Source organism: Nelumbo nucifera, chromosome 7 (genome assembly GCF_055504915.1).
Source record: "Nelumbo nucifera cultivar China Antique chromosome 7, China Antique-T2T, whole genome shotgun sequence".
Taxonomy (NCBI): Eukaryota; Viridiplantae; Streptophyta; class Magnoliopsida; order Proteales; family Nelumbonaceae; genus Nelumbo; species Nelumbo nucifera.
In genome coordinates, this window is record NC_142655.1 from 2,324,817 (window position 1) to 2,335,650 (window position 10,834).

Below are 10,834 nucleotides of genomic sequence, written 5' to 3' on the forward strand. Positions count from 1 at the left end.
GCTATTGCATTAGCCATTTTAATTATTGAGCCACATGTGGAGGAGGATTTTATTTAGATGCAAGAGTTTAATTAGATAGGGATTTAGATGTCCTCTTCCATACATCTTCCATACATGGACAGAAATTGATGGATTGACAAGCAGACAAGGACTTAGATGTCCTCTTCCATACCCAACTCCAGTGAAACACATTAACTTTAGCTTTAGTCCTGCCTGTACTTGGACACTCTTTATTAGGAAAACTACCTACTGTAATGTACCACTATTCTCTCATGTCTCCAAAGTGTTTGTGTCTATACGTGAGAGAGAGAGAGGTTCTCCTCCTGGATGTTCTTCCAAGAAATCGGTTACATCATAAACCTGAAAATTTTATAATTAAATACCCATTAAGACAGACCTTGAGATTCCATGAGATCTCAGTGAAGAACAAAAGTGGTCTAAAGAAATGGGAAGCCATTTGCAGATAATTATGTGAAAGATTAAAGTCACCTTTCCCTTGATGAGAACCCGACCATCTTTCTTGGAGGTATGGCGCGAGATCTCTGACAGAGAGTAAACTTTGCGCTCTTCCATTTCAAAAGAGAAAGAACGAAGTAACTGAACGAAACAAAGAGAAAAGTTAACAAACACAGAGCTTCTTTAAGCGCGCGCTCTGACCTTTTTACTTCATTAATGTCATTATCATACATGTGACCCACCTACTGCTAAAATAATCTGAAAGATTCATCATGGAGCTGTGACAAACCAGAGGCAAAATTCAATTTGATCATCAGCTCGACTAGTTAAGACCCAGTAATCAATTTGATCGTTTGGGTGCATCATATCCCTCATCATTGGTTTTGTGGGTCAGTTTATTACATCATTGGTTTGTAAAGGAACCTTCGTTGTACACATGTTGATATGTATCAACTGAACATATGCATGAATCAAGTTGTTGCTTGAGCTTGCACATTTTGAATCCCCACCCTCCCCATATGTTAACCTAGGAAGGCATTTGCTAGTCAAGCCATTTTGTATAAAAGTTCAAACATGTTAGAGTTGGTCGAGTAAGGGTAGATTAGTCTTTTCATTATGTTTTAAGTTATATGCTGATGTGGCAATTCTAGTATTACTTCTGTAGTTCTCTTGTCCCATACTTAAGTAGGGGCAGTTTTGTCCTTGTACACTAATTACAATATAATACAGATTATGGTCGACTAGTAGGGTTTAGACTCTCTACTTCGACAGATTCTTCCTCTTCTTCTTCTTCTCTCTCTCCTTCTTTTTCTCAGAACAAGACTGGTTCGAACTGCTAAAACATGGTATCAGAGCGCTAAACAAAGGTGAAGAAGGCTGCGGCTTCAAGTTTTCTGACCTGTGATCTCTCCTTCTTCTCTTTTCTCCTTCTCTGGGCTGCAAAATCTAAGGTACACAACTTGGTGGCTGCGGCACTATTTTATTATTTTTTAGGACTATCGCAATCCCTATTACAGGTGTTAGGAAGGTGCGACAGCCCTAGGATATTAGTCTAATATCTGTTGTCACCATAAGTGACAGTCCTAGTTGTGTGGTGGTGTTTGTAGTGTTTACCCTCTATTGAACAATTTCAAGAGGGTTTGTGTGGTTGTTTGAATTGTTGTCATGGTGATTAATTGTCAGTAGTAGTGTGAAAAGAACCAAAAAAAATTTTGCTGAAAGGAGTGGCTGAATATATTTGAATGGTAGTTTACATCAATGGTTTTGATCTTAATGGTAGTTGAATCTGCCTGAATGGTGGTTTACATCAAGTTCTTGATCTGAATGTTAGTTTACATCAAGTTTGTTGGTTGTGACTAGTTGTGAGACTGTTATAAGTGATTTGGAGACTGTTGTAGCGTTGCCTTGACAGCAATATTTGTTTGGTGGTTGAGAATTCAGCATTAGACATAGTGTTGAGGGACACAATGGCAACAACTGGAGATGGTGGTAGTGATCAGAAATCTAGTGTGATGATCCCCTCAGATTAGCTAGGTGTGCAGATGACTTGAATTAAACTTAATGGTGAAAATTATGTGCCATGGGCCAAGTTAGTGGAAGTTTTTCCCAAGGCAAAGAGAAAGGTGAAACATGTGTAGGAAGATAAACCATCAACGGAATCTCTAGGTTTGATGAATGGGAATAAGAAGATGCCCAAATTATGACATGGTTGTGGAACAGTATGGAACCCAAGATAAGTGTCAACTTTATATTCTTAGATACAACCAAAGACATATGGGAAGATGCCAAGAAACTTTATTCTTGACACAGCAATACTACGAGAATATATCAGCTCTATCAAGAGTATTTCAATCTATAGCAAGGGAATCAAACCCTAGAAGAGTATTATGCCCGTATGAGAAACCTCAAAAATGAACTCAATGTTTATCATCCCCTAACTCCATATTTTAAAGTTCAACAACAATAGGAGGAGCAACTGGATGTAACTAGGTTCTTAGTGGGGCTAAAATCAAAGTATGAACCAATTAGAGCACAAATATTGGGTGGTTTTGCTCTTCTTACACTTAAGGAAATATTTACACGGTTTCGTAGGATTCCTTTGGGACCCATAGAGAGTACCACAACGTCTGACATATCAGTATTTGTTATAGCAAGAGGAGGTGGATGTGGTAATAGAGGGGGAGATGCATCTTGAGGAGGTCATGGTGGTTCCATGTTTGGCTGTGGTGGTGGTCGTGACTAGACCTATTCATGGGCCGGGCCGGGTCGGGCTCGGGCTGAGCTTTTGCTCTTTATTAACATAAAATTTTCAAGCCCGAGCCCGAGCCCAGCCCGACCAACAGGCCTAAAACTTGGGACCGAGCCCGGCCCTCATAAAAAGCCTGAAGCCCGACCTAGGAGTCTGAGCATCGGTGCCCTTTAAGGATTGAGAGAATGGTGCCGGCTAAGTTCGTCGATTCCTGAGAGTCTGAGAGTGAGAATAGAAACTGAGAAAGTGAGAAGATAGAAGATGACAACAGTGCCGGCCAAAGAGAGAGAGAAAGAGAACTTACCGCTTGAGAGAGAAAGAGAGACGATCTAGATTTGGTGGCGCCAGCCGCCGGTGCCTAAGTTCGCAGAATGAAAACGGTGCGCCTAGGTTCTGGTGGCGCCAACTGGAGAGAGAACTGAGAAGATAGAAGACCTAGTTCTAAGAAGAGAGAGAACTGAGAATGAGAAGAAAGAAGATGAAAATGGTGCTGGCTGGAGAGAGGAAGAGAGAGAGATCACTGCCGAAGAGAGAGATGACTACTTCTGGTGGCGTCGGCCGTCGATGACTGAGTTCACAGGTGCAGCTGGGTTTGCCGGTTCTGAGAGTGAGAGTGAGAAAGGAGAATGAAAAGAAAACTTTTAAGTATTTAGGGTTAGGGTTAGGTAGTTTAGGAAAAGTCAGGCCAGGCCGGGCTCGGGCTAGGCTTTTTTAACAAATCCCATGCCCAGCTCGTAAAATAGTTAGGCTCGGGCTTTTAGACCCGAGGTCAAGCCCACGGGCTAAAATACATGCTCAAGCCTGTCTAGGGTCCGGGCCGGCCCGTCCCATTGGGCTACCCGGCCCATTAACAAGTCTAGTCATGACTCAAGGGGAGGTCATGGTAAAGGAAGAGATAATACTGTTAGGAAGTGTACACACTGTGGCAAGAAAAGACATTCAGTTAATTTTTGTTATAATCTACATAGCCCACCATCTACATGGGCTAATCATGCAATTGCTAGTGGGGTTGATATGAGTGATAACCAACAAACAAATCAAACACCTTCTACATCTACATCTGCTTCCGGGAAGGATTGATAATGATTGTACCACGAGATGAGTATGAGAAGTTCTTTCAAGCTACTTCACAATATACTATTGCCACTCGTACACACTTAGGTATATCCTGTATGGCATCCAAACCCTCTCCCTGGATTATTGATTTTGGAGCCTCTGATCACATGACCAAGACTCCATGTGTGTTTTCTTTCCTCGCTGAAACTTTCACATCTCAAATTGTTACCCTGACCAATGGCTCCTCTTCCCCCATCTAATGTGTTGGTAATGTTGACATTGCATCTCTTTCTTTATCATCTGTTCTATATGTGCATAAATTTCCATTCAATCTCATGTTAGTAAATTAACTAAGACCCTTAATTGCTCTATTACATTTTTTTCCTTCATGTTGTGTTTTTCAGGATCTTAAGATGGGGAAGAAGATTAGTGGAGGGCATGAGGCCGGTGGATTGTATTATCTTGACGGTGGTGGATTGTAAGTTGCTCTTTAGACTTCCTTAACTCCTCTACAATGGCATTGTCGGTCAGGACACTCATCTCTCAAGACACTCAAGCTATTGGTTCTTTCTTTGAGTCATTTGTCTTTTTTACAGTGTGAATCGTGTCAATATGGGAAACATCATCGGGTTTCCTTCAGTCCTAGAATTGATAGTCGTATATTGAGTCCTTTTGCTTTAATCCATTCAGATGTTTGGGGTCCAATTAAAATAGAATCATATAATGGTTATAAGTATTTTTTTTTATTTTTATTGATGATTGTTCAAGGATGACATGAATTTATTTAATGAAAGAAATGACTAAATTATTTTCTATTTTTCAAAAATTTCATGCTGAAATACATACGCAATTTGATGTACTTTTTAGAAATTATTTTGAGTTGATAATTCGATGATTCATATGTAGGAGGCATCTTATGAATCTCAGCCCTAACTTCTTAAGTAGTTTTGAATGAAGCTGATTTTTGGCCCTCTTGATCAGTTCATTTCCATGAAATTAGATCCTAATTCTTGAATGCTTGTAATAATATTATAAACTGATTTTTTTGCCCATTAATCTCAGATCCGAAAACCATTATCAAGGGAGGACATCAAATTCACTCATTATAGAGGAAATGATTTTGATAAATCCATTCCTCCAATCAAAAACCCCTTTGGGTCTCACCTAACGTGAAACTGTTGAATTTAAAAGTTTAAGCTGTTATCCGAGATGTGAGGTCCGGAATAGGCTTTTGTTCTCTAATACTCCTTCACGGCTTCTCCCTCCTCCCATACATTGTGTCGAAATTTAATTATTAATTATAATGAGCCACAAGAATCAAACAGTAAACTGTTGTTGAATTTTCTCTTGTTTATTGAAAAGAAAAGAAAAGATTAAGCTGTTAGGTGAGCAGGTTTTCACCCATAGACACGCTTAACCAAATGTATACTTCCAAATTTTTCATGGTAGGAGCCTTCCAGCCATGGTGGGTCTTTCTTCAGAATATTGGACAAGTGGAAAGTATGGGCCCTGTACCATTTCGCCAATCCGTAGCCCCAGAATCAACTTGAAGAAAACTTTAAGCCATGGTTGTTAAAACCGAACCGGTCAAAGGTCTAGTTATCGGTTCAAACAGTCTGATCATTCAACCCAAATGGTTGGCCTGTTCTGACAAAAATAAAAATAAAAATAAAAATAAAAATAAAAATTTTGAAAAAGGGTCAAAACTATTTGAACGGTTCAGACGGTTCAAACGGTTCAAATGATTAATTGGCCGATTCAACGATTTACTGACCAAAATCAATGGTTTTGGAGAAAAAACGGGTTTGGAGAAAACGGAACCGGTCGACCGGTTCCCCGTTTTACGGTCCGATTTTGAAAACCATGCTTTAAACTATAAGCCTATAATCGCTCCTCAGAGAAGCATTAGCATTTTTCTAGAACCGCCACGCCTTAATGGTTTTTACTGACCAACCCTCTTATCAAAAGTCTTTGTGATCCGTGCGATCTGATACAACCACCATTAGAGAGAGAGAGAGAGGGGGAGAACTCCATCCACTCCAGTATTGTTGCTTGGCCCCGGTACTCTAGAGTCTGAGACCCTTTTGGTAGCCATGGCTGAAAGTCTGCTGATGAAGTCGGCACTCTCATTCATTGTTCTCCTCTTCATCTTGTCTAATCTAGAGGCCGATGCCGAAGGAAAACCTCATGGATTCTCTAGGGTCATAAGTCCGGCGGCAATTGGACTCAAGGAGGAGAAGCTAAGCCACTTCCGCCTCTACTGGCATGACATAGTTAGCGGCAGTAATCCTTCATCTATCAGAGTTGCAGCAGCGCCTAGCACGGACACATCGCCTACTCAGTTTGGAATTGTGAGGGTGATCGATGATCCTTTGACAGAAGGACCAGAGCTGAGCTCGAAGCTTGTTGGACGAGCTCAAGGCTTCTACACCTCGTCGTCACAAAGTGATCTGGGCTTGTTAATGGCCATGAATTTTGCTTTCATGGAAGGAAAGTATAACGGGAGCACAATAACCATTCTGGGGAGGAACCACGTGTTCACCAAGGTGAGAGAGATGCCGGTAATCGGAGGAAGTGGGCTTTTCCGGTTTGCCAGGGGCTATGCTCAGGCCAGTACTCATACCGTAGACCTTAAGACGGGAGATGCTATTGTTGAGTATAATATCTATGTCTTCCATTATTGATGTGTCTTGTCTTCCTCAACACTTTATTTTCTTTCTCTGAGTTGTTCTGCATGTTGTCTGCTCAGCCAGCTTGTAATTCATTGGTGTGGAGATTCTAATCATGGCTGCCTGGTTCATGGTTTTTTAAGCTGATCAACATATATATTGCAATTTGCCCATACTTATCTCTGTGACTTTGTTTTTCTTCTACCCAAATTTATTAATCTAAGAAATCGTTAAAGGAGCCAGCATTTTGTTAAGTACTTGGGGAAGAAGCTTAACTGTAAATTTAATTTGCTAACCTCATGAATGGAAATTAAGATGATATGCTAAAGTTTCTGTAATTGGAAATAATTCTTGCTAAAGAGTGTCGTTTTTTTTTTCCTTCTCTCCAGTCTCCAGTCTAGTGTCGTGGCTGGGGAAGATGGAATGGTTGAACCGTGGAAGGAGACATCTGTACCTAACATGTATGGAGAAATACATCACAAAGCTGCTTCCACCTGCCAGGAATCACTAAAAAACTATTTGAGTCTGGGTATGTTCCCAGACAACTTGAATCTGGGTCAAAGGATCGATCTTTACACAATAATAAATAGGGATTTTTGGACTGCAATCCTCCTTAGAAATCAAATTTGCAGCCCCTAATAAATAAATAAGGGCTCAAAGACATTCACAATGATCAATGAACCAAACTCAACAAGCGTTATGACAGGCAATAGCTGGCTCCGCGCCCAACCCAATCCAAATGTTGTAGAGGAAAAACCACTGATTAATCTTTGGTGACGGACACAAATTAATCTTCCGCATCAGGTCAATCCTCTACCAAGTACCAAGTTCAACTCTCAACTCTCTCCTGATCTCTTATTGTATCGTCCTGGCCACACCATCCTTGAACTGGGCCGTTTGTCCAGGTTGATCGTGAATCATCACGATGCCTTATTGCTTTCAATTATTCAGGTAATTACTCTTTAGGCTCTGTTTGAAAAGAGTACAAATACAAATATATACAGTATAAATATATATAAAATAATATAAAATATAAGATTTTATATTCTACAAATTTGTATTTGTATTTCTTTCAAACTGAGATTTAGGCTGAGTTTGGAATACAATGCAAACATGTAGAGTGTAAAACCTTATATTTTGCATTATTTTGTATGTATTTATGCTGTACATATTTGCATTTTTACTCTTTCCTAACTAAATCTTAAAAGAAAATTTTGTATTGTTTTTTATTTTATTTATTAATATCTATGATTTACTACCCTTAGAATTCCCACTTTGTCACTGTTTCAATTGTACCATTAATGTCATCAATTGTAGATACCCGAGCCTTTGTGGTGATAGCAACAATGATCCCCGTTTTCTTTTGTACTTTTTTGTTTTATTAGTTGGTGAAATGTCAAGAATTTTTGTTTTGCCAATAAATGTCAAGACGTTTTAAGGTCTTTTTCAATCACAATCAGTTATGCATTTATTAGCCTAAGGGCTTTCAGAAAAAAATTAAAAATATATATATTAATCATACGCTTCTGTTCCACACGTAGGGGTGGATTAGAGTCGAGCCGAGCCAAATAATACAAGGTTTGAACTCGGCTCAAGATTGTTTTATAAGGTTCGAGCTCGAGCTCAGTTCGATTCCAGTTTGATTTTGAGAAAAAATGTTTTATAAAATAAATATATAAATATTTTTATTTGATATTTAAAAAATTAAGAATTATAATATTTTTATTATATATACATATATGTATATATAATATTTGAGCCAATTCCCAAGTCTCACGAGCCAAGCTCTATTAGGTTCGAGCTTGGCTCATTTCTTAATCAAACCTGTGAATTGAATTCAAGTTCGGCTCATTGCCACCCCTATCCACATGTTCCATTTTTCCATGGCTTCACCCGTACAAGGAAAGTGATTTTCTGCTCACTACTCTCTATCCACATTCTATTCACCTTGATTGTAACCACACATCACCATCTTATATTGTGATACGTGCAGCTGCAGTACATTATGAGTAGGATGCTAGTGGAAAAAGTTAATAAGAAATCTGAGTTTCCCGTGCAATGCACAGGATTTGTTATAAGTAGATGTTTAATTTTTTTTTTCTTTTAAACCTAAATAAAACAGTCACAATCTATTCATCAATCAGCAAGGAATTGCATCTCATCCATGATGGTATATCTGATAAAATCAGGGGTAAAAGACCAGGTCTGTGAAACATTATGCCCTCATGAGCAAGCCCATGGGCGACTCTATTGCATGTGCGAGATGTATGCGAAAGCACAAGAGAGGAGAAGAAGAAAGCAAGGTTCTTGCAATCTAAAACCACATCATGAACCTTCCATGGTGGATTCATGTCTGAGTTCAAAGATTGGACTATCACCTTGGCATTACTTTCTAGCTGGATGTGGTCCATAAACATGCTCTTTGCCAGCTCCAAACCTTCAACAGTGGCCATGGCTTCAGTTTATTCCAAAGATGAACAATTTACCATCATGGCTCTACAAACAGCAAAGCAGTCACCATGATCCCAACCCTAATTACTGTACCAAGGGAAGCCTTCTCAAGAGCCCAAACCCATCATCGGTATTAATTTTCAAACAATTTTAGTTCATCCAATAGCAGCACCCCTTTGTAAATTCACCCCAGAGCTGTAGGCGGTTCTCAATCTCTGATCAAGTACTTAGCAAGGTCAGAAATCAGAAATTTGGGCTTTAATAGACATCAAAACTGAGGGATGGAAGAAAGAAGCATTTTATTCATACACCTTACCTTTTTTCCTCACCTCCCCTTTTTCTTCTCTTTCTATTATATATTGTCACATTTTCAATAATAACAGAAAGTCTATAATTGCCTTGGCAATAGTTATTATCATTAAACTGATAAATGGGATTATTCCATCAATTAAAATCTTAAGTCATGGGGCTGATCAGTTCCCAGCGGAAGACTCATGAAAGAGAACCAAATGAGGATTGTGTTAGGGCAGTGAAAATCAATGATCAGCAGTTTAAGGATATGTTTGGCACAGATGTATGGTTGGAAGCACCATTTTCTCAGAAATTGGTAGCTTTATTTTTGTTTGGAATCATTGTTGCAAGGTAGGATGTTTCCTGAAGCAACAACAACTTTTTCTGTTTGGTATCAATGCTCCAGGAAATGTTTTCAGCACTGGTACCCATTATCCAGTGCCACAGCACTATCTTATTGGTAGCAATGAGCTGCAACTCCAAGAAATGTCAAATTTGACGTTAATCTAAGCCATGATTTCCCGATTTCTGAGGTGTGGTTTAGAACACCGTTTTTTATGGAATAACAATTCCAAATAAACGCCCATTTCCTGGAGCACCATTTTTTCCAATGTGACACCGTTGCTCCAGGATACAGCAACGATACCAAACAGCCTCTAAGTTGCTTCCTTACACAACTTACATGCCGGCTACATATGGGGAGTTCTATTTGCCAATTCAGCACACACCGGAATAGCACCAACGGTCCAACACAAAATCTCTATAATGAACGGGTGGGAAGTGGACATTTTCAATGCAACCCACACATTTGCAATGACAGTGTCCTAGTCCTGTGCTGAAACAAGTAGATCAAAGCTTATGATTTATTGCTATGACCTCACCTTGAATCAGATGAAATGACTCCTTGGTGGGGCCACTGTAGTACATCCCTTTGTATCATGCTTACTTTCAAACCAATTTATGAGTTTCTTGCAGAATATAGAGGATGTAGTCTTGGTCCCTCCAATAGTTGTTACAGTATCGTTATCAAATAAAGAGGTTATGAAATCAATGTTCCACAAGACCACAGCCCAGAGCTACTAAGCAATATGACAACTTTGTTGCATTGCAATGGCCAGCTGGCTAGCTTTTCCAGGAGATCATTAAAAGAGTTCACTTTTGCTATGACATTGTTCATAGGGCAGGTCTAAAACAGAAATCATTGCCTTTTGATATTTGGATTTTAAAATTGAATTAGTAGTTGGGACTAAGCAATGGAGAAGTCCTCTAATGTTGTTAAGAAGGGCTACAACTTGGGCGGGCCCTACCCAAGTTTGATCCTACCCATCAACCTGAGTTTTTAAACTATGGGTTATGTTTGGGCAAAAAAAACCTAAGGGTGCATTTGGTTCGCAGACAGGACTGGAATCGGAATCACCTATTCCTGGCATCTGTTTGGTTCAGCCAGAAATCGGAACCGGATTCCGATTTCTGCTGTTTGGTTCAACTAGAAGCTGGAATCGGAACCAATTAAAGTTTCCAATTCTGCCCCTATTAAAAAAATCTCAAAACATCCACTAATTATATATTTTCAACATATACACACAATGATGGCACTGCTACCAAGTGCATATATGGAGAACATATGAAATAGAAAAAAGAAAAACACATAAACAAACAAAAA

General features: G+C 39.3%; 1 pseudogene; it reads left to right on the forward strand.

The window, feature by feature from the left end:
- The first annotated feature begins 5,688 nt into the window (after positions 1-5,688).
- On the forward strand, positions 5,689-6,604 carry LOC104597607 (dirigent protein 19 pseudogene; annotated as a pseudogene).
- Positions 6,605-10,834: the final 4,230 nt, after the last annotated feature.